The following is a 12,534-nucleotide window of genomic DNA, read 5'->3' on the forward strand; positions in this document are numbered from 1 at the left end:
AGCCAAAGAGAGAAGATTACGTACTAGATGGTTTGTAAAATCCACAGGAGGGTAAGAGATACAGACAAATGTAGGCTTTTGTGGTACAGAACTAGAAAAAGTTCCTTATTTTATTGTAATCTGCAATTCACTCACTGAAGATCTGTATACTGAAACATGTAACAACGTGGCAAGGATGTTACACTGGATACTTTTTAAACATTGCAGCATAGAGGCAGCTGAGAGACACTGGAAGCATGAACCACAAAGGATTATTGAAAATGATGAAGTAAGGATTATGTGGGATAATCCTGTACCAGCAGCTGAAAAGGTAGAAGCAAACAGAATGGATATTGTGGCTCAACGAAAAAAGACAAAAATAGCACTGATTAATGAAACTGCTACACTTAGTGCCTTATGAACTGAAGGATGGAAATTTGTAAAATATCAAGATTTGCAAGCAGGAGTTAGAGCAATGTGGGTGAAAGAAACATAGACATTACAATAGTAATAAGAGGGACAGGAGTAATAAAAAAGGAATTTACAAACATACTTAAATATGCGAGACAGTTAAGGGCACATTGCGAATGCTGAGAAGACCACTTTTGGCTAACATCAAAGATTGAAACAATTCTAATTTAATAAACTCTAATTGTATCCTGACTTATGAATGGTGTCCATTCCCATCATAGTAAAAGATACTCAAAACACTCTGTTAAATTAAAAAGGCCTAAGATGATTTTCCCTTCTGGAAGTGGGAGATACACCTTGAGAATGGGTACAGACAAGGTGCAAATGGTCTCTTAATTTACTTGCCTTGTAACTTGTATGATCCTATAATCCTGTGGTCCTGTGCTGAAGTAAAGAATTTTACGAATTTTGCTAATCATCCAAGACACATAGATCTGCTTAAGAAATAGTTTGTTCATCAAGTAAAAATCATTCTTTATCATTCTGTAGAAATTGTTTAAAGAAAAACAGGGACACAGCAGAGATGTTAGGATGATGCAGTTGACAGCTGAAATAGTAGGCATATCATTTGACTGTTATGCTACTTGATGACCAGGCTATATTGTTTCATCCAAGAAAGTTCTGATCTCTCTCCTGTCAGTTGTTTTAAATTACACCCCTAATAGTGCACCCTGCACAATGTCAGAAAACTATGTGAGTTACAAGCAAGAGTGTAATAAATATATGCATGTAGTGATAAACATTGTTAGCAATAATAAAAAAAAATAAGAAAAAAGATAACATAAACTATTACATATAGCCCTACAATTAGCACAAACAAACTACAACAGTCTGATAAATAACTGATCAGATGTCTAACATATTAAATAGTATATATTTAAAAGAGTCAAGATGGTTAAAAAAGAGAGATACAAAGGAAATAATAATATATAGGAAATCTACATTTATTTGGTCAACAAAGTAACTGCTAGTTATTATTATGTGCATAGCAGATACGACTGCTAGCAGCAAACTCCTTTCTAAGCAATGAGCATAAAAGTCACATTAAAGGCATTACACTAAGTACACATAACAAACTGTACTGCACTTCCTATGACTACAGAGTAAAGAGCATGGTCCATAGACCATAAGGAAAAAATACAAAAACTTTGTTAGAGTAAGCATTTCTTCAAAGTTTCTTGATAATGATGATGCTTTCCATTGGACTAGGCTGTTGTTCAGAGAAATAAATGACAGTGCTTTCTTTAAACCATTTTATCATGTTATTTTCTTACATAATCATATAAATGGAATTCAGATGTTCTTTTAGAAGACATACATGCAAAAGCAATAGTTACTTCTACTGGATGGACTAAACTTGTTTGTATAAGATGTTTTTTAGAATGTGGGTAAAGAGTTACTCTAACTGGTGAAAATGGAAGATTACTTTTCAAACTTTTTTTAATGGAACAACTCACTAGTCAAACCAAATCCAAAACCTCCAAACCTAAGTTTAAAACCCTAATCCTAAATGTCTATCACTAATCATAACCCTAAATTCTGTAATGCTAATCTTAATCTTAATCCTAAAATTCTAACCCCAACCCTAAAATGCTAACCCTATCTGTAAGCCTAAAACTCTATCCCTAAAATGCTAACATTAAATACATTAATAACCACATGGCGGTCTCTGGATAGTGTGATTCAAAATGAAGTCCACTTTTGTAGAGTAACCTCTTGTCCTGTAGGAATAACCATGACTCCTGCAGGTATATTCTAATCCATGTGTGTTGTTCCATTTTCAGAAAAGCAAACAGGCTCACTTACCAGAAAATGAAGGTTGTTGTTTCCTGATTCTTGGTATTTACCAAGAGGGCCTCGTCTGCTTAATGGCAATGTTTGGCACAGCAGATCCTATGACAATGCTGTATGTCCTGAAAAAAAATAATAAAGCCATATTCAGTCAACTGTTAACTAAAATCAGAGAACAAAGACTAACTATAAAACCAGACAGTTTATTGAGTCTATATGGACAATATCATAACTATTTTTTCATTAAACTGCAGAGGACTGCTTATTAGTTTGTCTCCAAAAACATTTCTGCAATGTGTGCTACTCATGGGATAGTACTCAAGGGTCAGAAAACCAATCTCAGAGCTTTATGGAGATGTCAAAGGGTTACTAGGAATGTATTCCCAAGTCCAGAAATTATTCCTTATTAACTAGTGTAAAGCCCAAACAATTACATCAGACCCAGTCTGGACACTTTCTTTGAAGCTTACCATAGCTGGATGCATTAGATAATTAGTTACACAGAATCGCACATCTGCACAGCAAAAACACCAAAGCCATATCATTCTGATTTCTTTCTAGCCTTTAAACAATCTGATTTTTCTTTCCACCTTTACAGAATACTGTTTGGAATTCATCTCATATTAATAAACATTCTTCTTTCTTAGCCAGTGGAAAATGTGACTATAATGTAATTATACCTTACTAACTGTGGTGTATAAAGCCACTAGAATATATGACTATAATTTAATTATAACTTACTAATTATGGCGTATAAAACATCTAAACTCTGTACAAAAATCAAAACTTCATATACAAGCAGCAGCACTGAAAAAATGAAAATAAATAAATTAGGGCCCTTTAACAGGATGTGTTAGGGCCTCCTTTTTATAGATTTTTAGGAATCTCCATAGGCAGGCTACAGAGCTGCAAGAAAGCAAGAACACTGGGAATTCTACAGGAAAGTAACATGGCAGGTGAATGAAAACATACTACAGGGCTAAAAGCACATCCTGAGCATGACTACAGCCTAACCCTGCCCTGCTGGAAGAAGCAAACTGGGCAATACGGGGCAAGAAGCTGTTTCACATATATTACACTAAGGGAAGGCTTCAGCCATGCACAGATTTGAAAGTATGAGAGAAATGTTTTTATTACTTGTTTCCTGCCGTTAACTTGTTTGGACTTGCTAAAGCTATGGACAGGGTGCTATATAAATGGATTTAAGAAGAAAAAGAGGATATGTCCACCCCATTTCTAAATGTAAAGCATTCTTCTGCACTAAAATAAATTCTACTTCAGTGACATATCAATGGCTGTTAATATGCTATTATCTCCTTTTTTGCACCTGATTTGACACCAAGCTACTTAACCACATCATTAAATATATTCCAGATTAGGAAAGTCCCTTGTTGCAGTAACTAGTGGATCAGCTGCTTGTGGGAGGTTGATGAGAAGTAATGAGTATGCTACAGCCAGTTCCTTTAGGGTGGGTTGATGGTCTGGGTATCTTCATCACCATCATCATCATCATCATCATGTCCCCTTTTTTCATTTTCTACATGAGGTTGAGGTAGCTCTCTTGATTCAGTGCAACATTCCTGCCTTCTTTGACACTCATGCCTGACTGCCACAGATCTTCTCTTACACAATCCATCCACCTCTTTGCTGGACATCCTCGCTTCCTCTTAGCTTCTTCCTGTCTGTCCCAAATCTTCCTCACCAGATTGTCTTCTGCTTTTCTGCACGTGTCTGAACCACTGTAATCTGTTATTTTTGATCTTTTCTGCAATTGGAGCTGCTTTGGCTTCTGCTCTTATGTCCTCAGTTCTTCGTCTGTCCCACAGTGTTCATCCTACCATCAGTCTCAGGCACTTCATTTCCATCCCCTCTAGCGTCCTCATCTGTTCTGCCTTTACTGCCCAGGTTTCTATACCATACAGTAGAACTGGTCACACCACTGTCTTGTGCACCTTACATTTAAGCTTTATGGCATTCTTCTGTCATAGACTACACCTGACACTCTATGCCAGTTGGCCGCAGTCCCTCTAATTCTAGCCTTGACCTCTTCATTCAGACTTCCCTTCTCCTCAAACACCCCTCCCACATACTTGAAGCTGTTTACCTGTTCCACTATCTTCCCTTCTATCGCAATTCTCAGCTTCTTCTGATTTCAACAATTTGCTGCCATTACTACTGTCTTATCTGTACTTAGTTTCATCCTGTGTGCCTTCAGTTTTGCACTCCATTCCCCTATCCTTTACTGAAGTTCTTGATCACAGTCTGCCTGTATTGCTACATCATCTGCATACAGCAACTTTGTTGATCTGTCCCCTCCAACCTGTTTGCTAATGTAGTCCATCACCAGTATGAACAGCGGTGGGCTCAGAGCTGAACCCTGGTGTACACCCACACCCACTGGGAACCCCTCTGTGAGACAGAAAGCTGTTCATACTTGAGGCACTGGGTCCTTGTACATAGCCTGCACTAATTCTACCAACGTTTCTGTGACTTTGAACCACTGCAGTACTGCCCAAATCAGCTTTCTTTGACCTTATCATATGCTTTCCTTAAGTCTAGGAATGCCCAGTTGGACTCTTTCCTCATCTCTAGCTTCTTCTCAACTATCTGTCTCAATGCAAACATCGGGTCAGTTGTACTGCATCCTGATTTGAATCCAAACTGCTCATTTCCCATCTTACATTCTACTACTCTGTGTATCTGTTTATCAGTCACCCTGTACAGAACTTTCATGCAATGTGACAGGAGTTTGATGCCTCTGTACTGCCCACAGTTGTGGATGTCCCCTTTGTTTTTGAACACTGGCATGAGTATGCTTATTTTCCAGTCATCTGGGATATGCCTTTCTCTCCACACTGTTATGAGTACCCATAGGAGCCATTTCTCCCCTAGCTCACCTGGCACCGTTATATCTGCTGTGACCTCATCTGAGCCTGCTGCTTCTCCTGACTTCATTTTCCTTAGTGCTATTATTACTTCTTCTAGGGTGGTATCCTCTTGTTCTCTCATCGTAGGCTGTGTCTGGGGTAATACAGTTTCAGTGGGATTTTCTTTATTCAGATGCTGCTGGAAATACTCCTTCCATCTGTCTTTGATGTCCTGTGGACTGGTGAGCAGGTTATTGCTGGCATCCCTTATGAAGGGTGTCTGATTATGATCTTTGTCTTTCTGTCTTTGCCTTGCAACCTGATATAGTTTCTTTTTACCACCTAGTGAGTCACTTTCCAGAAGTTGGTAGAGTGCCTCTGATGCCCTGTTCTTTGCTATTGCAACTCCTTTCTTAGCTTCTTTGTTAGCCAACCATAGTCCTTCCTAGCCTGGTCAGTCTTTTCTGTCTCCTACTTTTTCCTGCACTCCTTCTTTGTTTTGATGACTTCCTGGACTTCTGCATTCCACCACCAGCTTTCCTTGTGTACCTTATCTCCATACCTGGCTTGGCCACATATCAGTTCTGTAGTAAGTTTTTGTATTTCAAAAGTGATGGACTTATGATCAGACTTTTTTAGGGGAGCTAAAAAGGACACATTCATCAGCAATTCCTTTTTTCCCATTTTCTACATGGGGCTGGGGTGTTGTGTCGACTGCTGCTGTCTCTCTCTGTTCAATGTGACTCTCCTTCCTTCTTTGACACACATGCTTTCACTCAAAAGCGCTAATGCAGGAAATCCAAGCTGGGCAACTGGACACTGGACGGCCAGTAGCTTATTGACCCAGGGCAGTTGGGCTTTATGGTAGGCATACACTGGTCAACAGGAGCATATATACCCCTCCCACCATTAGCATGGATCACTGGTATAGGTCAGAGTAGCCTGGGCCCTCAAGCCACTTATCACTGGCAGATACCCATGCCCATTTTGTGACATTAATCCACTCAACCGAATCACCTAGAGCCATATTTTACACTGTCTACTGGCGAGCCCTATCATGGAGTTCTGTCTGTGATCACTGTTTTTCTATCTTTATGATACTGTGCACCACAGCAGATGCCAAAAGAGGTTGGTCTATACAACACTTATCACTATAGGGTATCATCTACAGTCTGTGCTGCTGCCATTCAACTCCATTCTTGGATGAATTTGCAATGGAAACACTCTGCTTGTTTGTGGGAGGTAGGAAGAGCCCCACAGAGACACAGGGAGAGCATACAAACTCCATATAAGCTTTGGCTGGATGTCAGGATGAAACCTTGTACTTTGTGCATGGGAGGTGATGACCTTAACCATTATGCCAACTAGACACATTATTAAAAACATTTGGAACATTTGTACCAATAATGTCCAGTATATTATTTGCTTTTGTTTTGTCTAAAACTAGCTGATGCAGTCCATGAAAGCATAGTGAACCAATATGAGTAAATATTATTAACAGTCAGTCTTCTCCAAATCTTCCACAGTATATTCATCCCAATATTTTCTTAGATCTAAGGATGAGCTGCGATAACCAAGAACAGATTTCACCTCAAGTTTGTGAAAGTCAAGGAGGGCCTGGAAATGCTTGTAATCTGTGAAATAGAAGGCATCACATAGTTCCACATTATGGAATCAGAAGCTTTTCCATCTTAGGGTACCCACATTCACAATTTCCTGCACATACATTACTCTGTCAGTCCAACACTTTACATGACCCAGATCTGGAATATGCTGACTGCAATACCAGGTCTTATGGGGGCTCTACAGTCAAGTACAGAAAATTATGATTTGTAAAACATTGTAATGCGTAATCCTTAGTTTGACATGGAATATTTGGCTACACAGACCATACTAATTTTAAGCCAGTGCAAATGTACACCCTTTTGGGGTAGACTTCTAATTATAACGGGGGCTCAAATAGCAGAAAAGCCAAGCAGGAAATTAAATGAAGTAGCTAAAAGTCTGCAGTTCCATTTCAGTGTGGGGGACTGGGATTTTCAACCACAGTTTATATCATTGGTGGATTCTGACAGACCAAAAAAAAAAAAACAAAATAAAAATAAGTGCTAACAGTTGCTTTAAGTCAGGTAAGTACATGTAGTCTGATGTAGTCATCTACTGATGTGATGCATAGCATTCTATGATGTAAAAGAATTAAAACAGCAGAAGAATGATGGCCTTCATAAGCTCTGTGCCCTTCCCCCCAGTTATAACACATTTGGGGATCAAGTGCATAATATATACGGGAATTTATATCATGCATGATGGGTATTTTGCATCATCAGAGGACCAGGGAGCCACCAAAGGGAAAAAAAAGTAAATGTGGTTCTGGGAGAAGCACAGCACAGTAGATTCTTCAGTGTAACCATGGGATCTAATAGACTATGGCTACTGGTATTCCAGTGTCTTAAAAGAGAGGACAAAATGCATGTGACCTGGTCAGTCATCTCTTCTTGTCTAGAAGATGAAGAGTTCAAGTTTCATTGCCGACACAGGTGACGAGTCCTAGCACTGCCCTTCTAAAAGGCAGCACTTTCCTAAGTGAGATCTTGCTCTGCTTTCCAAACCCTTTATCCATTTGTTAGCACAATGGATTTAGTTCTGTTCTTCTTTTCTGTATTCCTTGTGGGAATTTATGGACACACCCAGCTTTTATGTCCATACCGACAATATTGTACTCTTCTGCTAAGGCCCCTGAATCCTAATTCTTGTCCTGAACGTATCATTTATCAGTGAACTGGAGTGGCAGGCTCACCAAAACTAAACCAATTTTGAATGCCAGGATACAAAGTTCATGGCACTAAAGCGCAGGTGGAAAGAAACATACCTGTAAGGAGTTCAGACATTTTGTTCAGAGTCCTGCCACTCTTAAACAGTGTAAAGGAAATAAGTGGGATTAGGGTTACTTTGCTGCCGTTCATGATTGCAACCTGTCTGTCAAGGCTCAAGTCCAAATAACAGCCAAGAAGGAAAATCGTAAACTAAAGGCTCTTTTTAGGTTGCAGTATGGTTACATTTTTTTTTTCTTCACCTTTATGAGACATTGTTTAAAGTTGTTAAAAACATAATAGTATGGCAGTTAACCTTGAGGGCAAGGGTCATCTTAATGTACTTGTGTGTGGTCTGTTCACACTATGATACATACAGATGGGTGTGTTCTTCAAAAGACAGAAATTTGAACAAAATGACTAAAGTTAATTACTGTCACTAAAAGAATGAATAGTTGCATGGAGGTCTGAGAAATGCATAAAAACCCAACTGCATCATCAGTGTTGGCAAAATTTATAGGAAAGTAATCTGGTATGGTGCAAGAATAAACAAGTCCAAGTAACAAACCGGTCTTCATATGTTGTGAATTATGTGTCCCTTGCTCCAGGGACAATGCTATTTCAACACTTTAGTTTTCATCCAAGAAGAGCATTATATTGGTGAGATAATGCAGATGACATAAATGTTTATGACTTTTATCCCAGTAAGAACAGAGCCCATTTAAATGTAAGGCACAAACAACTCAAATCATTGAGTACAACTAGCTAACTGTACAGTGATTAATATTTTTATGTATGCAAGTTGCTGACATCACGACCACTTTCAATGCCAAAGGAACAGTTCTGTGCAAAATTACAATCTCTGATTTCTGGCATCCATGAAGTTAGATATAATATGTGAGAGATGTAGGTGCGCACTCTCCCTCTACCTTGGCAAGCGGAGGTCTCACACCCCCTACTTCGGCATGCGGAGGGCTCACACCCTCTATTTTGGCATGTGGAGGGCTCACACCACCTACTTTGGCATGTTTAGATATAGTTTAAATTTTGGCTGAAGAACCATTTATGTCAGTCAGCATCAAACAAATGGTACTCAATCATTTCTCATCTCTAATGTGGGCAAATTTCACCGTGATTAATGACAAGAGCATTTGCCACATCTAAAACAGCAAATGGAATAAACTGCATGGCTCCACTGTGTCTATTCAACTTGTCTGACCTCATATCACAAAAGCGCAGCAAAATGCTACACTGCACAAGCTTCAGTATTAATGATATCAGATTGCAGATACTTGAGCATGTGAACAGTATGAAGTTAGGCACCATCTGTGAAAAGGCACCCCCCCCCCATACTTTATTACCACTACTCAGGTGCTGAAGCATCATGTAGAAAAAGTGATCACGGACAGGCAGTGTAAAGCTTGTCTGACTCATTCAATAACAGGTTGTGAGACTGCATCAGACATTAAGCAGACAGATGAGTAACAGCACCTGCCTTTAATGTGTCCTTCAGTTTCCTCTGATTCCCCCAGCTAAGATAAATCAAATATTGGAAGCTGAGTGGATAACTGAATAATTAATTCAGATACAGGAGTGAGTTATATAATGTAATATATACTTAGAAACATGCTATACAAGCCAATGTCTTATACACTCTTACTTTTGCATACAAAAAGGAAAACAGCCAGAAACTTGATTACTGATTATAGACAAAGGTCTTATTCTTATATAATAGTAGTTATTTAGCATAGTATAACAGATTTGGAAAACAGTAAAAAATAATCTAACTACTTTTCTGGTATAGAGAGGCACTTTATATAAGAAACTTTATGGATAAAGGGCAGCACAATAAATGTAAATAACCTATTTACTAATGTTATAAGGAAATGTTTATGCAACTTGGTGCAGATAGATGTTTTATATATAGTAATTTTGACATTTGCAATTACTACTCAGAGAGTTCTGACTTTGCCTCCATATAATATTGCTATATAGATTAAATTATCACAGAGAAATGGAACCGTACACTAAAGGAAAAATTTTGTAGGGTGTTTTATACTCAAAAACTAGCCTAGTTCAGTGGCACAGAACTATGCCCTCTTGTGCATGCACAAAACTGATTAAGTACGTGAGTGTGCCCAGTTCATTCACTTTCCACCTCATCCCCAGCCAACCTTCCACAACTACCTTTATAAGTAAATGAACAGATGAATCCAAGTAAGCCAGCAAAATTACTCCTGAAAAAATTAATCCAAGGGTAGGAAAACAAGAGATAATACCACAACAATACGTATTTATTAAAATTCCAACACACTTGTAGAGGCACTAAAAACAAGAGATTAGTGCTTTCGGCATTTTGCCTTCTTCAGATCTGCATTTACAAATCTAGAGCTCAGTTAAATACTAAAATCATCAACTCAAATTCAAAATGCATCATCACTAACATTATTTCCTACGGAAGTTACATCATCACTGACATAATTTCCTGTGCAGAAAATAAATGGATTGCTGACTTGAGTGCAGATAAAGCACCAGGATTTAATGAAGTGTTACCTATGAAACCCATTCTTAGAAGGCGTCGGCTAAGATGATAACACTGATTGGGCAAGCCTTCCTTTTGCCTATGTGATTGACAGAAGAGAAATCTGCACAGGAAATTATGTCAGTGATGATGTAACTTCCATAGGAAATGATGTTAGTGATGATGCATTTTGAATTTTATTGGATGAATTTAGTATTTAACTGAGCTCTAGATTTGTAAATGCAGATCTGAAGAAGGCGAAAAGCTGAAAGCGCTCCTCTTGTTTTTAGTGCCTCCACAAGTGTGTTAGAATTTTAATAAATATGTTTTGCCATGGTATTATCTCTTGTTTTCCTACACCTTTATAAGTAAAAGGCCATTCTCCCTCTCTAAAATATCCAGTCACAACAAATCAATATCCCACCTTTTCAAAGTCAAAGTAAACTTTATTGTCATTTACAACTACACACATGTAGCCTAAATGAGATTTTGTGTATCAGCTCAATTTTTGAGATGAAAAGAAAGTGAAATAACACATACAAGTAGAGGAATAAACATAACTAACAAATACAATACTACTCCCAATATATGTAAGAAAGAGCAGAGACATTTACCGACACTCATATATGAAAAGAATACCCTCCCCTGAGTTAAATTAACTACCCTATTTAAAGTAATACAAAACACACTACAGATTGAAATGCCTAAGTTATTTGTCTAATATTGCACTTGAGGAAGTTAAATAATACTGACTATGGATCAAATAAATAAATATTGCACTTACTTGGAATACACGTAAGTATATATTGCACATATAAATAAAAATTGACTTATGTGTCCAGACCACTGGGACTAGTGCCCAGGTTCAGAAGTCTAATCACTGTAGGGTAGAAACTGTCACTGAATCTTGTAGTCCTGCAGCTGATGCTGTGATACCTCCTGCCAGATGCCAGATGCTTAAACAGTCCATGGGCAGGATGCATGTTGTCCTGTATTCTTCTGGTGGCCTTTTGGATGCTTCTTGCAGAATAAAGATGTTGTATCGATGGAGGACTGGAACCTGTTACCTTCTCTGCAACTTTAACTACTCTTTGTAGCGCCTTCCTTTCTGTAACTGTGCAGCCCCCAAACCACACTGTGAAGTTGCAGGTGAGGATGCTCTCTATTGCACCTCTATAGAAGGTGGAGAGAATATGAAGAGGAAGCTTAGCTTTTTTTCAGCCTTCTTAAAAAGTGGAGGCATTGGTCATCGGTGCGCTTTCTTCACCCATTGGCTGGTACTTCCCAACCATGAGAGATCCTCTGATATGTGTACACCATGGAATTTTGTACTCTTAACCCTCTCCACACTGTCACCATTGATCCTGAACACTGGGTGGTTTGTTCTCGTTTTTCTCAAGTCAATGATAATTTCTTTGGTCTTGCTTACATTCAGGTCAAGGTTGTTCTCCTTGCACCAACTGATCAGACATGCTACCTTCTCTCTGTATACTCTCTCATCCTCCTTTGTGATCAGCCCCATGACTGTGGTGTCTTCAGCAAACTTGATTATATGGTTGCACTTGTGCTTAGCATATCAGTCATGGGTCAGGATGGTGAATAACGGTGGGCTGAGAACACATTCCTATGGAACTCCAGTGTTAATCGTGATGCATTTTGATGTGCTTTTACCTGAACACACCCTCTGTGGTCTCTCAATCAGGAAGTCCAGGATCCGGTTACAGAGATGTTTAGTGATTCCTAAATGTGACAGATTTTCTATCAGCTGCATTGGTACCATTGTATTAAATGCAGAGCTGAAGTCTATGAACAGCAGTTGTCTTTACCCTCTAAATGCTCAAGGGAGATGTGTTATGCTACTGATATGGCATCTGTTGTGGAACGGTTAGCTCTGACTGCAGAGGGTCAAATCAGGATGTAGGCAAGATGAAAGATGCTTTTTGATCAACCGTTCAAAACACTTCATAACAATGATGTCAGCGCGACTGGTCTATAGTTCTTAGGACTGGAAGGAGTGGTTTTCTTAGGTAGTGGGATGATGTTATTTTCCTTGTAGCATGAGGGTACTTTTGTCATGGCAAAAGAGGTGTTAAAT

The 12,534-nt window shown here is 38.7% G+C and overlaps 1 protein-coding gene across 3 annotated transcripts in view; it reads right to left on the reverse strand.

Annotated features, from left to right (window-relative positions):
- FHL1 (four and a half LIM domains 1) overlaps positions 1-12,534 on the reverse strand; it is a 768,328-nt gene that overhangs the window by 470,784 nt on the left and 285,010 nt on the right. For all 3 annotated transcript variants that reach the window (XM_044057565.1, XM_044057564.1, XM_044057566.1), the window contains exon 2: positions 2,257-2,363. The gene's annotated coding sequence lies outside the window, so the exon portion shown is untranslated. The remainder of the gene's footprint in view (positions 1-2,256; positions 2,364-12,534) is intronic.

Source organism: Protopterus annectens, chromosome 15.part0, assembly GCF_019279795.1.
Source record: "Protopterus annectens isolate FY-2018-M chromosome 15.part0, PAN1.0, whole genome shotgun sequence".
Lineage (NCBI taxonomy): Eukaryota > Metazoa > Chordata > Ceratodontiformes > Protopteridae > Protopterus > Protopterus annectens.